Source organism: Dendroctonus ponderosae, unplaced genomic scaffold (genome assembly GCF_020466585.1).
Source record: "Dendroctonus ponderosae isolate FM_Combo_2020 unplaced genomic scaffold, Dpon_F_20191213v2 Dpon_F_20191213_8, whole genome shotgun sequence".
In the NCBI taxonomy this organism is placed as follows: domain Eukaryota; kingdom Metazoa; phylum Arthropoda; class Insecta; order Coleoptera; family Curculionidae; genus Dendroctonus; species Dendroctonus ponderosae.
This window is the reverse complement of record NW_026019016.1, coordinates 6892086-6910281: the sequence shown is the minus strand read 5'-3', so window position 1 is coordinate 6910281 and position 18196 is coordinate 6892086. Positions and strand designations below refer to the sequence as shown.

The 18196-nt window shown below is 33.0% G+C and overlaps 1 long non-coding RNA gene across 1 annotated transcript in view; it reads right to left on the bottom strand.

The window, feature by feature from the left end:
- The window catches only part of LOC125505460, a 68386-nt gene extending 59481 nt beyond the window's left edge, over positions 1-8905 (bottom strand). The window contains exons 1-2 of the long non-coding RNA XR_007282186.1: positions 8770-8905; positions 8572-8591 (exon numbers count right to left, since the gene is read on the bottom strand). This is a non-coding gene — a long non-coding RNA (uncharacterized LOC125505460). The remainder of the gene's footprint in view (positions 1-8571; positions 8592-8769) is intronic.
- Between the last annotated feature and the right edge of the window lie 9291 nt (positions 8906-18196).

Genomic DNA, 18196 nt, shown 5'->3' with positions numbered 1-18196 from the left:
GGTATTTTCGCAAGGTTTTGAATCGATAACATGGAAATTGTTGTGTTTAGGTTAGCGTGGAGCCCGGGAGATGGGAAATTGGTAATTCACACTATCTAGAAAACTGCGACCTTATTTGGTCAACAGAACATCCAACAATTTCCTTTCTAATGGTTGGGACCCAAAATGCAAATCTTCCCATAGAAATCATCCTGAGGAGTTCGACGACAAAGATACGTAATTTAAATGCAAAGGACAGTAAGCGAAATACAACCGAATTTTGCTGATTAAATGATGAACCGGGAAGAAGTAGATCTGGTGCAGCTGACAGGATGAAAAATGGTTTCGCAGCCACAATGGCGGAGCTTTGGATAATAACGATTGATGACGTTCCTGCGGAATGTAAACGAATATTAGGGGACGGCGTTGGGTTTCACAGCAGCTTGCTGCTGGGGAGATAAATATTACATTTTAAAAGTCAATAAGAAGTCTTCCAGTCGTTTCAGTGACGATGCTAAATGGAAAACGACACGCATTCTTGAAGAAGCCACAGTGTAGCTTTGAACAAGTCGGTTTTCGAGTGAAAATAAGCCCAAGTTTCCCTCCCAACTCCAAATTCCGTAGTTAAAATTAAGGCCTAACATTTTTCGAAAAGTTCTGCCAACATTTTCTAAACTTGTAACAGCAATTGGCTAGTTTTGCTTGTAGATTCAAATTAATTTATGAATAAGGTGCGCCTATCTAATTTTTCTCAATAAACTGCAACGATTTCAGATGTAAGTTATCAAGAACGCTGAAGACTTGGTTGTTTTTGGACAACTAGGTATATTTATATAACTAGACATAAAAAACAATTTGAACAAAGGAAACTCGAATTAGGTGAATCGGGAACGAGGCCAGAAAGAGTGCAAATAAATGAAGCTTTTTTATTGTGTTCATAAGAATAAATTACGGTTTTTGCGTGGCGAGGCGGCTCTACACATTTAGTAACCACTTTTAAACCGATCTTGCAATTTATCTGATTTTCGCGACTAAAATGTTCTGCGAAAGCAGTGGATGGAGAAGATATTTTCCCTATTAGTCGAAAGCAATTAATTGAAATTTCAAAATCAATTTGTTTGAAACGCAAATTTTGATTTAATTTGTGTCTTTGGTTCCTTGCAATCAATCGTAGGAGAAAAATAACAATGCAATAACAATTACTTACAAAAAAAATTTAAATTACCGAAACCACCGTAAAAACAAATAACAAAAGAACTGAACTCAAAAAATTTCTTTTCTATGAAACAGCAGAATTGGCAAATTTGAATGCAAAGGGACTTATGCTTAGTACGTAACTAAGGACGTATTTTTTGTTACAAAATTACAATCTTTATTGAATCATTTGCATTAGCATTGGTTTTCTGTATCACATTGTTTTATTTATTATTATTATTATTATTAGATATTATCAACTATCAGCATCCAAGATAGCATTCGTTTTTATGCTTGATTACCAGGACTTTAACTTCAAGTGTGCACAGAGAAAATGTTCATTCATATTATAAATTTTATCTTATTCTCTTATAGTCATACAGGTACATACAGATATAAAATCTTTATTTTCTCTCATGAAAGCTGCAATTATCAATACGATTTTCGATATCGATATACGATAACGCGCAAAGGAAACATGATATTTGCTAATTAAGTCATCTTCTCCAATGTGTCGTTTTATAGAAATTAAGGAAACTTTCTGGATGTTTATATAGAATGGGGCCAACTGCCGTTTTATAATTTCAGATTTTCAAAAAGGCAAAAATCAATTTTGCCATATCACCGAATTGTTTTTCCTAGAAAGCAAAGAAAATGTATGGATTTGTATAAATGTATTTCTGGATAATGTATAGTTGTTTGAAATTTCGGAAATATTTACATAAATATACATTTTACTATTTGCTATCTCGGACCTAAGTAAGCTCCTTTCACTTGAATGTAACGAAATGGATTTTGGAACTTTCAAACGCATGTTCCGAAATGGCTTTAAACATTTTTTGTTTATAGAATCTAATGTAATGACTTTTCTTAGGAAAATATTATCAAAATATTATCTACTTGCAGAAACCGTTTATCCTAAACACTTGTGTCATTTTTGCTAGCAATAGGAATTAAACATTTCAATTATCTTATTGTTAGCAAAAGCAAAACTATTTTTTTCACGATTTTAATAGTTTTTTCAATTTCGTGAGATCGTCGACTACACACTTGTTAATTTTGAAAACAGGGACTCCAGTATTTGACAAGGTTGTGTATTCATACTGTTTTTAAAGTTTTCATTGTAGTGAAAAACATTCCTTTAGATAATATTTACAAATTAACATTATTAGTTTGAAAGAAGGATAACTTAGCCTCTCAATTATATGAATCACGATAGAACTATCCGCATACATTATAAAACAAGAATACATTTCTTCAAAAAAAGTTAATTGGTGCTCCACTACCTTAAAATAAAGCAAACCAATCAGATAATAGAACATGTCAACATCGATTCAACCATCAGCGTAAAAATTCAGTAAATTACATCCCCATTCATTGTATCTCATCATATCATCTCGATCATGCTTGGAGTGTTAGATGTTACCGATAATATCAGCTTTAATGCGAATAAATTATTCAAGTCGGTGTGTAATTAACGCATTCTCAGCCAAAGAAACCCAATTCGCTAATTAATTTGTTAAATACGTGAATGGAAGTTTTTCCAAGTGGAAGTACGGATCCTTCTTTTGTCTGATGACTATATCGGTCGTTCACACGCCACATATATGGAGAAAGCGGAGGAGACTTTTCGAGATGGACAGATAAGTTTGCAAAGGAATATGAGTATAAATAATCGCAGGAAATGTCTGAAATTTATAATTAATGTTGTTTTTATTGAATTATGTTTCTGACATGTGGTTAAACATCTTCTTATTAATCAAATTTGAATTTCATTTTTATATAAGCAATGGGAGATTTGTTGGCTTTCTGAAAGTCCACATAACACACTTTTTTTAATTCGATAGAAGTGATTATTTCGATAGAAGTGTGAATTTATGTCAGATGTTTTTCATTAAAAGAAAATAACAAAAAACATAAAGAGTAGAGATGGAACATTGAACAGGCTAAATAAGGGGCGAATCAATACGCGGGACAAATCAGACTGAGAAAAGCCATCAAGAACTTATTGGAACCATTTTTCGTTAACGAAATGCAGACAAATTATATTTTATGGCATTTTATGAAAGCATCTATCGTGATTACATTACATTACAACTTATTATCTAACATTCCTAACGAAATGAAGATTGAATATACATATTAAAGGAAACACACGTGAAAACAAATAAGACAATGAGCAGTCAGTTAACGAATACCTTTGCTTAAATAAGACAGATTATCCTACAAATTGCTGTTTTATTAAGTGCTAGGAATTAAAGTACGTGAAGAAACTTGCGCATAGGTAGTTTTCGTATTAGATAGGCTCTCATTAAATGTCCATATTGTGCTGCATTCAAAAGTAATTTGAAATGTTAATTTTTTTCCCATCGAACGGAAAAGGTAATTTTGATAAGTGAGAATGTATCATATAATGTTTAGTCCAGATTTAGGAATGGGATTAAACTGTGAACTGTAATACCTAATTTTAATGTGTACAATACTCAATAGTTAACGTAGTTTTAGAAATGCAAAACGTATGAAAATTTGTCTTGCTCTTACTCGATTCTCTTACCGTATTAAAAGTATGTAATATAATATGAATGTGGAGTTGGATTCTTCAAACCCCTAATTTCAGAACGGCGTTAAAAAGCTGTTACTAAATGTAAACACTTAATTTAATGATGATGATAGGATGAATTTTATGAGGAAGCAATAAACAGCACCGATTTGTTCAAAAAAACATAAAAAAATAGCTCAATATCTTGTCCAGAAGTTATCGTTTTTAAATTACTGTAAATTTTTATAACTACTGTGACTTGCTAGTGTTAATCTACACTCTTTGTTCACAATTAGTAAACGGTTATGTGCACCGCCATTCAGAGAAATGAACTAAGTCTATGGCCCATTTTTGGTAATTGTACAATATCACCGCTATTTAACATTTTTTTGTCTGTATTTATATAGCCATATAAAAAATAAATAGTTAGTCAAACGACAGGTTTCAATCAGAAGCTGCGGCCCACCCAGCATAGATCGGATATTTTCGCATTTTTAAGCTAATTTAAGCCATCCAGTGGAGAAAATACGACAAACGCGTTTACAATAAATCTTCCAAGGCTGAATACATTTCTACAACGCGGACGACATTGCATAATTTCGCATTTGCAATCAGAAGGCCGTTCATTTCAACTAGACTGCCCCGCGAAAAATGAGAGATTACTGCAGTAGCTGCCCGGTGTGTTATAAATCGCCAATTTTTTTGTTATGTTTCTGAATGCGATAAACGAGGCGACAAGCAATGATATAAATCATTTATGTTACTACTGATCGTTGATAGCGACACGTTGGTCAGCTCATTTAAAATTAATTGAGTTAAACATACAAGACGTCCGAAAAATACCAGTTTCAAACAGTAGGTTGACTTAATTTTATTCACTTCAGTTCAATATCATCAGTATCATTTGATTGCTAGAATGATCCTGCTAGTGCTAGATGCTACTGGATATTGAGTTAAACATACAAGGCGTCAAAAACAGTTCCAAACAATAAATTGGCTTACTTTTATTAACTTTAGTCAAATCGTTTGATCGTTTAGTTTTTGAAACTTTTCAATGGAAGGAGACGATTTGCGACATTCCAGAACACCAGAAGTAAAGGTTAATTTGAAATTCTGCATTCAGTAATTTAGTGTTGTTGCATTGTTTAGTTGCTTGTAAAACGTATGTAAACGTAACTAACCTTCGTTGGAAACATACGAAAACTTTCAATTTTCCCTTTAAGCGCAACCTGCAAAAAAAGTTGCCCGTAATCAGTTCTCGCGATAGTGATGGCCCCGCATAAAGCATAAATATTATATCTCATATCCCCTTCCTTTCCACCGACCCAGAAACTGAGAAGAAATATCATTTCGCCAAATTTTCAAAAATAAATGTGAAGATGTAGCTTTTAAAGAAAAAATGGTTAATTAAACTAAACTGAAAGCTCAGTTTGGAGAAAGTTAGTGTACATGTATCCATTTCAACAGACCATTCGAAAACTGTTAAAAAGTCGTACCTTTGAAAACGAATTTTAAACTTGACCTAAGAAACATTCTTGTTATAAGGAGAGCTACAACAGACTTTCAAAACCAAGTTTGCATATTTGCATATTCGGTTTTTTTGTCATGAATTACCTGGCAAAGTTAATATAATGAAAAAGTGTTTGGGCAGGAGTTTTCGAAGTTCCTGAACGGGGCCCAAACACAGCAACAGTTCTTTTAATGCATAAAGCAGAATAGGTTCAGAATCGTGATTCATTCTCTAGACACTCGCAGCTTAAAAACATCACAATTATTTTCTCATCGGCTTTTCTCTAGAGTTCAAGAGAAGCCACGTCAACCTTCTATTTAAAGTCAACTCTCTAATACGACGTCGAGTGTTGAATAATATTTGGTGTTTGAGGGTTGAATCTATTCACTCTTTGCTTTGATTTTGTCAACTTCGGTTGCATACAAAAAACTCCTAATATGTTATTGTACGCAAAAAATCGTCCAAGTCTATTGAAAAAAAAAATTTGCACCTTCTACGATCACCCTGAAACTTGAAGCTACGACAGTATTTGATCCAGACACAGACACTGGGTAGAAACGAATACTGTGGGAACTGAACTTCCTTCGAGTCATAGAATTAATATAACCATCTTCAAGCTCCAGTGTTATAATATCCCACTGGGTTTCCAACGAACTTGGTTGAATTCAACCGACAGCGAACCCCATTGCAAAGCGTTTACGCTTTAAAATAAATTACAGTCCACATGAGTAGTAACATCCCAATTGATTTGCCATATGTTTAAACTGTTACGACGATTCGACTTGAGCGAGATAATTAAAATCTAATTACAAGTGAAACATGTTGCGTATGTTTTTACTCATACGCCCGAAAGCAATGGTAATGATAATGATCGCTTGACGTCTTCCGTACTCTAGCTATAAAATTAAACCTATGAATACGATCATCTGCTGAGCGATACATGTAAAGCAGGTGTCCATCGGTTGACCGCTGCTTAACACACAGTGGTCCAACACCAGAAATATTATTTATCTTCAAAATGATGTAACAAGATTTGAGGAGAACATATTTTTGGGGTCCACATGTTAAAAAATTGCAAGGAAAAAGTTGCATTTTCTTGCGATGATTTCTGTAGTAATTTTATCCATGGGATGCATAATGTCTTCACATATTGAATGTCTTTTCGTATTTACCACATTGTGGTCGCGATATCAGTTAACACATGAAATACTTTTTTAAAACCATTTCTTAGAGAACTGCACTGATTAAATTCCGCCAAACTTTCAATAGAAATATGTGAAAAAGTAGCTTCTAAAGAAAAATGGTTAATCAAATTTAGAAAGTGATTGGAAATTTATCTATTTCAACTAGCCAATCAAAAATCTTCAAAATTTTACACCATTACCTATTAAAATTAATTTTCTCGAAATCTCGAACTGCTTACATGCTTATGATAAGAAACCCCTACAACATATTTTAAAATATATGCTTCTTTGCAAAGTTTGCATACTCGGTCTTTTTGTGACGAACTGATTTGGCAAAATGAATAAGATAACAATAAAGGAATTGGCAAAGAGCCTCAAAGATAGAAAAATACCCTTTATGGGGGACGGATGAGAGAAAAACGACGCAAACTACTTAAACTCATAAAAAGATGGTTTGATCACTCGTCTGAGGAAATATTTCTTGCTGCACCCTTGCAATCTACAGTTGACGTTTCTAAAAATTCTTCAAGTTGAAATTTCTTTCCGGCCTTAGTATTTTCATTTCATTGGAATATTTTAAGCAGCCGCCAGCAACTGTAACCCCTACACTAGGGAGACGAAAAGACTGAAAGTCCAAAACCGTCTTCCGCAGTGGAAGACTATGGTTTTGCAAGATCGAGACTTTTGCACGAGTCTTCCGAGGCTCTCGTAATATCTTCTAATTTATATTCACTTTTGTTTTATGTATATTTAATTTTAATTTACTTGCAGATATAATAAGTGGTAATGTAATGACGGTAAATAGTTCCGCGTTCTTTGTTTTTGATGGATTTTTTTCAGTCTGATTCGTCTTTGCTGCTATCATCATTTTATGCATAATTTCAAATTATTCCAAGATCATGGAAGTCTTGGTGTTACTCTTGTGATTCGAATTTAAAAAACAAGCGTGTTGTGGTTTAAGTAACTTCTCAGTGTCGTTAGCCAGATGGTGTAGGCATGGGTAACTGAGTTAATGTCAAGAGTTGCACAGTGTTGCCTAAATGGCTTGTTGCGCCAACCCAACGCACCGACACAGTAACTCACCGGGGCAGTTGCGTTTCAGTCACTCATTTGGTAAAGTTGATTCTAAAAAATGTGGTGACCTTGTTTTTGTTGGAGGTGTTGAAATTCCAGCCCCAGACCTCGTAAAGCTTTAAGTCTGTTGCGGAAAAACATTTGGAATCGCGTTTTTCGAAAATGAATTTCTCAGAATCGAAAAATACTCTAAAAGTTCAAAGTTGTACCTTCAGTAAAGTAGATTGTGCTCTAAATGGCATCAAAATTCCTTTAAACCTTCCAAAATTAATTGAAATCGCATGAAATCCTTAATTCTGCGCGCTTCGTAAATGTTGATTTGAAAATGAACGCTTTTACGCAACTCCCTACATTAAAAAATGCCAAATTCCAAAGTAAAGCCAGCAGGAACTTGAAATATTGACATTATGTAGAAGTTTTTTTAAATTAAATTTTGGGTAAAACTTGCTTCTAAATGTCTGACATTCAAATTTCGTGTGACTTTTTGTGGCAAATCCAGCAGAGTTTACTCACGCACGTTGTTATAACTGGATCGAATTACCAATTCTCTATCGAAAGATATAACAACGAACTCTGTGGCTTAAATGTTTCTTGAGCAACGTCTAAAAAGGTGGCGTCATCTTTCAATCGATTCGCAATTTAAAAAACCTGGCAAAACTAAAACTGTTGACTTTTTTAACAAAAAAAAAACATAAAACTGGAACCCATATTTGCTTATTTGACACAGTTCCTGGGAGATGAGCTTGCCAAAAATACTAGCTCTCCCAAAATATTCCCAAGGTTTAAAAATTTCTTATGAAGGAATCAATGGTTTTATCGGAACCAAATCCACAATATCAGTAAGCCGATACTCATTGTATTGAATTCTGGAACCCAAATTTCCATGTCTGAAGCGGTTCTCTAGCGAAAAGCTTCAGATGAGCTTAATATAAAAATACGAACCCGCCGAAAATATTTGCAAAGTTTAAAAATAAACTACGAAAGAACCAATAGCTGAATCGATACCAAATCCACCGTAGTTCATAAATATGGTACTAAAAGTTCTACATGTAGGTACATGGCAACCAGCGGCAAAGTAATGCTAATCTTACCGAAAGCTGCGTAGTGCCACCTGGAAAGAAAAAAGAAAATGGGTTTAATACAGCAGGAAATATGTCCAAAGCCAATCTTATTTGAAATTAGCAAATCGAGAAGAGGAAAGTCTAAAGAATTCATAAAAATTCAGTTGCTTGTCGGAAAACTAAACTCAGTTCAAGCTAAAATATTTATAGATTAGAGATCATTCTTACCAGGTTTTTGCAAGCTGGCCCATCCTCCATTTGCTGCCCATAAGTTAACTCTACTTTCACACATTACCCCACTTGCCATAAGGGCCACAATTATTCTATATTACCCATCTAAGAACGCGATTATTGACTGATTTCGTCTACTATCGGTAGCAAACTGAACATTCATACACTTTTCGAAAAAAAAAATTGGTTCGCCCTCTCTTTGATTCATGATTTACTTGGCAGTTTTATTTCAATTTGTTTATCATTCACATTTTTGTAGAAAGTGCGTGTTCGCATTGCAATATTTACAAAGGCAAATTTCGCGTTGTCACTTAACGAAGGTCAACTGCGACTAAACGAAAAACGCTCCAAGTGCCGATTTTTCACTAATTTCATTTAAAATTTAGAGCCATTTATAGTTATTTGAATTTCTCTCAGCTGCAGTGATTAATGCACAACGCCCAAATAAAGCAACTCAACCCAGTGTTATCCAGGCCTAAGATGGTGTGAAGAAACTTAATTTGTTCAATTAATATCAGCAACATCTTTTGTACGCCGTCAATTTAGCAAAATATTTGTGTTGTGTGGGTTCTGTTGGACAGCAACTTTTCGTTATGTGTAATTTGCATTTTGCATTAATAAAACATCTAAGAAAAATTATGTGGGCAATATGTTACATGCAATGAAAAATGGCCAGTCTATTAGGAGTGCGTTTTTCAACTTCTACTACTGGATGCTGAAAAATCCATGACAAATATCCACGAAATTAAGGATTTTCTAGTTGTTTTAGCCAGTTTTGAGTTATTTAGACCACTGCACAACGGTCATCTTCAACGACAGTATGTAAATGTATCCGAAGCAAACTTTACAGTCGGGGGGTGGGTCACTCCCGCCTTACAGGAAATTGACATTTACCCTAATTAACCCATGCAGGTCTTAAGACAGGAAAATGTGCGCTGTATACGTGCTGGTATGTACCAGCCCATATTCTTGATTGGTTCGTTAGATGCTTAAGAGGTCGATAATGAGGTGCTTCGATAAATTAAATTATAAACGCGTTCGAATAGGTTTTTAAGCGCTCACAAAATGATTTCAATACGATATAGGTACCTAATGATATGGCTCCTGTACGAGATGAATTCAAGACTTATTGCATGCCGATGGAAATGCGCTTCTTATCTACAGCCATTTATCGGGTAAATATCGTATAGAAATTTGAAATTATATATGAGCTGCTGAAAGAGCGTGCTATATATGGTAAGGTTATTTGTTACAACAGCTCAAGCCTCGGGTTGTTTCGTTTTGTTGCTTTTGCAAATAATTTAAATTAATATAAGGAGCAGCTGCATTAGTAATCTATTTATTTATAAATTAGATAAGTTTTTATATTGAGACGAATGGAAAAGATTTTAGATACTTTCGCATCTTTTAAACGTTAAAAAACCAACTTGCCTTTCAGGGTCTTTAACATTCTATACAGTGTGTCTACTCAAGTTGCCAACATATACAATATATACAATATATAACAAGGAGATTTGATTTCCTTTATAAAACGTTTTACATGTTTTAAAATACAACCATCAGAAATTACATTTTTTCAGTCGTGTAGGCGGTTTTCCAAAAATCTTAATTTCAATTGTGTGATTTGTGGGTGACAATTATGAAACGTATCAAGAAGCTGCAGAAATTCTTAATAACCGACAGTCAGAAAAAATATTCCACTATGGAGATGTAAGGAAACTATTAAGGAAATTCAAAACTTTTGTTGATGTAAGTAATAAATTTACCAACAACGGTATGTCAATGATGACATCAAATTTGAAATAATCCTATAAACAATCGATCATCCTAAAAATATATACATTCTATTAAGGAAGATACGGTTTCAAAATAAAAAAAAAGAACAGATTGCATCAGTACAAACCTCACTTTATTCATACGTTAATACCATACGATCCTGATTGGACTCTTAGAATTATTTTGTGATAGGCAAGTAATTTTAGAAGCTGCGAAACATTTACGGAAATACATATTTTTTCCAAATAAATTATAATTTTCATCAAATAGAACTGTTTCTTCTCAAAATTGCAGTTGATGGAGTGATACTAAAAGAATTCCAAATTCTCCGAAATTTTTTGGCCACGTCGCTCTCCCCATTTTATGCCACTCTATTTTTTCTTGCTCATTTGAAAAAAAAGCTTTTGAACGCTCAAGACGTTCTAAATCGATGCTTTATGGCAGTACGCACCTTCAATATGTTATCAGTAGATCCCCTGAACCTACTTTCAGTTCTTCTTTAATCAACAGCAAACTAGTTTCGGGCGTTTTGCATGCAAGAAACATCACCTACTAAAAAGCTCTTCAAGGGGAGGTGAACTGGAAGCATGTTTGTCATTGTTAAACATAATAAGATTTGAAGAGTCAACTTTGAAAACAAACTACAAATAAGCTGTAGTTTCTAATTCAAAGTTAAAGAAATTCTCATTTTTACAAACAGAAAATTGTCTTTGGATAAAACAAATCTCTCCTCAACAAAACTGTGCACAAAATAACATGTGCTTCTCTAGGTCTGCAAATGTGTCTTGTGTAAGTTGTTATACTTCGTAATGATTAAAATGGTTCTTTTTCTGTTCTGGAATGGAATGTTCTGAATCTACCGCTGTGTACTTACGTGTCACATAAAAGTCTTAATATAATTTCGCTACCTGAAAATGTATTCATGAAAGCGCAGAATGAGACAACGAAAGTTTCAAAATAGTTTTAAGTACAAATTAGTCACAACTACAAAATGACTGACAAACCAAACACCTCTGGAAGTTGAAAATAAAATTGTAAAAAACTAGAAATCTGTAGATCACTTAACTCTCCACAAAAAAAATATCAACGAATCTGGAATTATTTTTGCACTGCTTAATAACGCTAAGAACGACGAACGGGAAATTCATTGAAAATCGTAAATGGTTGTTGATAAATCAACTGTACACATAATTAAGTAAAACCAATTTCCTAGTTTCCATCGTGAATGTATAAATGCCATGCAAATATCATTGCTTGAAACGATTGAATATCGTTGATATTTACTGCCATTTTCTATGCTTTAAAGATATAGAATGCTGAACAGCGGCCTATAAATTGGATGTGCTCAATGGCATTTTAGGTTGACCTTATCATGGACTTCATATCAAATTTTATGAACTTTGCTCCCGCAAATTTTAATGACAAATATATATATCTATATATAGAGAAAGAAAAAACTTTTCTATACTTTTTTTCCTAAATATTACCATCGATCTCAAAAATCTATAGAAACCCTTCACGCTTCTAGAGATGATTTTGACGCATTTATTTTATAACCTTTCTAACTATTTAAAAACTGAATTGAAAACCGGTAGCAATTGAAAATTGTATCAATGCATCTGTAATTAATTAATGTTGCCTACTTTTTGTGGCTGCCAAAATGCAAATAAACAAACTTAGTGCTGAATTACCAGTAATCACGACGATGTCAATTTTTTGTGTAAAAAACCATCCAACTTCGAGCGCCAAAGTCGCCTTGATCTGATTAAGTCGTTTGTCAATCGGAAGGCGCCAAATGATTTTGCGTATTTCCGGCAAATGCAGCTTGAAAGCACTCCCCTTTTTAAATCCTTTTTTGTCTGTAGCTTGTTAATCCTATTCGCGAACATCATTTGGAAGAAATCATTTTTTGAAAGCAAAAAGAAAATTGCCTGTCTTAGCGCTTCGATCGAGAGGTAGAAAATTAAATAACCAGATTAAAACGGAAGTACTTACAACTGGAGTTGTGCGAAGTGACAATAGGTGACTCAACCTGAAAAAGATCGAAATAAATTTAATATTTTAGGTCTACATATACGCACAGTAAAAGTTTTAGTTTATCCAACAACTATTAAAGTTGAGTTGATTTTATTGAAAAAAAAATGAATGTATTCTGAAAAAGGTCGTACCTAATCTTGCACGATGTGGAGAACAACTAGACCTATTATAAAAATTGTCATTATTGATAAAATCCAGTTTCAATTTTTAAATGATCTTTCAATAAACCGATAAAATTTAAAAATTAAATTTAAATTAAATAAAATTAAATAATTTAAAAGAGATTATTTGAAGCAATCATTTATAATCGTGAATCAAGTGATAATAAAAACATAAATCAATCGATTTACCAGTTCTGTATTTTAAGCCAATACTTTTCACACGCCAACAGTAATAAATTATTATTTCCGTTGATATCAGCCTCTTTAATTACATTAACAAGCAGCAGCCTGAGTATGGAAGAATGTGTAATAGGCTACTTACCAACGATAAATTAACTATTTGTATAAAACCCTATTAATAATGATGGGAATTTGCGCGTTCCGGCGATTAACAAATTTGAGTAACGCATAGATATGCTTATTGGTTTTCAAATAGCCAAATGTAAAATATTAGGTTAATGTAAAGTTCCATTAATAAATCACAACGCAATCGTTGTCCTTAAAAAGAATAAGTGTATAGAGAGTCCTTAATAACGATCATTAATTACGGGTAAATTTTAATATCCGATTCGCATGTGTGGGTTTCTTATTAATGATTATCTGTGAACGTGGTTTCTATTTATTAATCGTTTTGACTGTATAATGCACATATTTATACCGTTTTTCTATTATTTAATGACTTGAATGAATGGGCCATTCAGACGCTCTTGGAATCGAAGTGGTTTGTTGTTACGCAATTCTACTCCCTAAAGAGTAATGGAGCTAATTAATTTTCAAGTCCGATGCAAGCAACTATCAATGAAATACAACCTACACTTGTAAAAATGATTTGGTTCCATTCTTGCACAGAATTCGGAAATAAATTACATAATTGAGAACCAAAGTATCAGTTCTCTCTTCCATTATGTTAATTTTAATAAACATCGGGCTTTGAAGACTCAGAGGAATAGATTTGGAGGCGCAGTTTAAAGTATTCTGGAAAATTTTGCTTCAAGCATTCTTAAGCAAACAAAAATCAGTAAAAGAACCACGAGTTATAATAACTGTCGCTGACGTTTTCACTACGACCATTAACAAAACTGAAGCACAAATAAAATGTTTTCTACTTAAGGTACTTACATGAAAGAAATAATGCGAAACATGTAGTTATGCCAATTTTGGTCGGTTTCGAAAACAAAATTTAAATATCTCGGAAACCATCATATTATCATCAGTCAGGCTATGAAAATATGGCACTAATTTTTCCAGGAAGATCCTGTACATTGATATGAATATTTTGATATTAAATCTTAAAGAATTCTGTACGGAATGCAAAGAACAGGGGAAAAACTTGAAGCAAACACTGCATATAGTTTCCCATCTAAATTCCTAGTCTATCCGTGTATCCGTAACACATATTCATAATTAATTTCTAACGACCATATAAAACTAATACTTTAATTAGTAAGTCCGTCACAGTATAGTTCTAATCTCCAATTAAATATAAACAGCTTCTAGATATCAATAAAATACATTATTAGTGGGAAATAGACAGCCGATATCGACTTTCTCAGCAACATATTAATTCCTAATTAAACTACAATAAATCGTTTATTCCCAAAGATAGATATCCGTTTCTAATTGATTGTTCAATGTAGTGAGGCCCAGAATCAGGTGGTTATTTATTCTTCTAGATAAAATCATAAATACATCCGTTATATGTTCGTTCCACGCTATTTAATGTGGCTTTTTTGCCTGCCGGTAGGACTATAATAATTTTATCAATGAGGTAAAATCACTGCAGGTATTGAATCGAACCATATCCGGATTTATTTGCGTAGATCCCGAGAGGATAAGGTATACTGTGTAGGTTTTATGTATTATTCTGCTGTTGCAAATTGTTTTGATTGTGCTTTTTGCATCGCTGATATTGCTCAATTAACATACAACTCTTTTCCTTTCACCGCCAAGAATAGTAGTCGAGTTAACCACAGCAATGCGGCTTTTCTTTGTTCACGCCGAAACAACATTTCAATCAAATCAAGTTCAGATTCATTTGCAGATTTATCCAAATAGACGCCTTTTGTGGTTCAGTGTCAAGTGCAAGACGTACTTAAAATAAACAGCCAATAAAGATAATTTGTTGGAAGCTTAAGAATAAAAATTGAGCACCGATTCTGTTTGGCTAACAGTATTGAAGTGCATATGAAAACCTTAAACTATAGCAACAAAAAATGATTAAAGCAATATTAAAAAATCGGTGGATATTTTACAAAAGAACATGTATATTCGTGGTTACAAATCAATGGGAATTAAATAATGCGGTTGTAAATACAACATTTTACTAATAAATCCACTCTGTTCCAGCATTATCTTAAAATTACTATTTTCACCCAGCACACGCACATGTATCAATCTTCCCATTATACATCATTAAATGATCAACTTAATGAATTAACACCAAAATTTTCGTAAACCTATAATTTAAGGAATTTCGATCCCTAATTCTACTTCGGACCGCTTAATCTTGGCATAAAATCTTTTTTTTTGAAAATTATAATCTAATCAAGAAACCCCGATTTCCTAGACAGAGTGGTATTTAATTTGAGGCTTTCGGTTTTGTCGACAGGTGCCTTTTTCATTGGACATATTTATAGGACAGGTGTGGATCTACATCTTTTTTAAGGCGATAATAGTACTTTAATGACTGGTGCATTGGGAATTTATGGAGAGAAAATTGCTATTTAAGAAGATAGGAAAAATAAGTACAAGATCAATATACGTTATAAAGATTTACATATTAATACTGAGGAATTTATTTATTCGATTCCATTTATATTTGTTTATCAGTCTTTTGCTGATGGTAGTAAATGCAGCAAACAATATCATCCGGTAACAAATCTATGTGCATACGATGTGTAAGGAATATTATCTGATTTGTCTAGTTCCGACAATTTGAGCTTGTTATTGGAAAATTTTACCTAAGTTCCGTAAATCGTTAGCGCCATTTTGTCCGTGCAGGAGCAACGCAGACTTGATATATCTTGTTAAAGTTACACGCTTCATTTCTACTAGAATTATTTAAATTGACTTTCGGAACGTCGATTTGTATTTTTAGCAAAAAAATTCAAATTCGTTCCCGTAATTGATCATTTCATATTTACCGATGCTCGTTGACTTGCCTAACGATACAAAATTTATTTCTAAATTGGAAGCAATTATTTTTCAATTGCAATCATTTTTACGATTGTTCAGTTATATTTTGTCGAAAGTTCTTTTTTTGTCGTGATGTCGGTTCCAGTCGGTTTCTATTGAATTCATTTAACTTTAGATGGTTTTGGTTACAATCCAGATCAGACTACGGAATTATTTTTGAGTAGGTAAATAAACTGCCAACAATAGTGTAAAAGAGCAAAGGAGAAAAGTTGAAAAAGCGCAAATATTCATAGAATTATAGCTTTGAGTTGGAAAATAAGCAAAAAAATTAAACAAACATATTGTTCAGGCTGTTTAAATAGTGTGAAGCTTTCTTGGTGAAAGTTTAAATATTTCTGCAGACAAAATGTTTGGTTTTGTTTTTCCAAACAATTTCTCTCAAACATCTCAAAATTCGAGCCGCTTTCATTGTTTGCTCTTTTACATCGAGAGGAATATTTCCATGGCTCCTTATTCGACGGTTTTCTTGTTCGACGATCTTGGAGTAGATTTCCAGCTTGCAGCTTATCGGTTTCCTTGATATTATTAAAAATTTAGTCTTCTCGGTGTTGATGAGCATATTTAGTTCTTTTGCTTTGGTGTTAAAAGAATGGAGAAGTTTTTGGAGGTTGTTTTCGGAAACTGCAATAAGAGCCGCGTCGTCAGCCTAGCATACGGCATGGAAGAAAGTCCTTCGCATTTTGTATCCAGCCGTTCTAAGAATGTTTTCGATTAATTCATCCATTATCACATTAAACATGAAGGGGCTGAGTGAGTCTCCCTGCATAATTCCATTGCAATGTGACGTACTCGATTTTTGTTCTGCATTGGGTGTTTATGTAGTGTATTACATTAAGCAGTCTGTGGTTTATCCCAAAATATGACTAGTCATAAAAAAACAGTGTCTTTCAATATATAGAAAGGCTCAAATTAAACAGACACTTAAAGATCCAGATTATTCAGAAGCCATGAGCCCATAAACGGAGCTACCCGATGGTGTCTGCAAACAGCTTTAAAATCTGACTAAAGAACATGACGCTATTTAAACGCTCTGTAGAACATGTTTATTACATTTTTAACAACTTATTTTGTAAGGTTTTTTTTCAAGAACTGAGCTGAGAAAAGGATACGACAGAAAAATTTAAAAATATATTTAAGTTGTAGATAAGTTCTATATTGTTAAGACGGATTCATTTTTTACAACCTGCTTGTTGGGTATTTCGCCTCAAAAATGTTTGTCTTTAAAATAGATCAAAATTAATTCTTGGGTTTCAGTCATTTATTGTCTTTATTTATCAATTAAAATACGTTTCGGTATATTTTTCCACCATCACCAGTTTTTCTAAAATAACATAATCAAAATTTTTTTTATTAATTTAAAAAACAATCACAGTTCGTCAACAGCCTCATCAAATCACACATTAAAATACATCACAATTGCAACACTTCAAAACATTCTAAAATTAATTAGGCCTAACAGGTGATTAGTCAGGACAATCAAATTTGGGAAGACTAGAATTCTTGGCATACATTTGGAGTATTAATTTTGTCCATTTTGGACACAAAGCGAATAAAATATTGTTTATATTGATTTCTTTTACTTTCAGATATTTTTCTTTGAATTCTGAGAATATTATTTTTGGTTTGAAAAATTCTTCAATATACCGGGTGTCAGTTAATATTCTATGTTTATTTCATTTAATTCACAAAAATGATACAGATTAGAAAACATAACAATGCTATGAATTTCAGATCTGATACCGACAATCTTAGCTCAGTATATCATACATTAATTAAAATAGAATATTAACTAACACCCGGTATATTGAAGAATTTTGCAAACCAAAAATAATATTCTCAGAATTCAAAGAAAAATAGCTAAAGGTAAAAGAAATCAATATAAACAATATTTTATTCGCTTTGGGTCCAAAATGGACAAAATTAATACTCCAAATGTATGCCAAGGCTTAAAGCAGCAACAACGCTACACGTGTAAGTAAAAATATTTAAGTATTTGAACAAAGAATTCTAGTCTCTTCCCAAATTTGATTGTCCTGACTAATCATCTGTTAAGCCTAATTAATTTTAGAATGTTTTAAAGTGTTGCAATTGTGATGTATTTTAATGTGTGATATGATGAGGCTGTTGACACGAACTGTGATTGTTTTTTAAATTAATGATTTTTTTTAACTATGTTATTTTAGAAAAACTGATGATGGTGGAAAAATACACCGAAACGTATTTTAATTGATAAATAAAGACAATAAATGACTGAA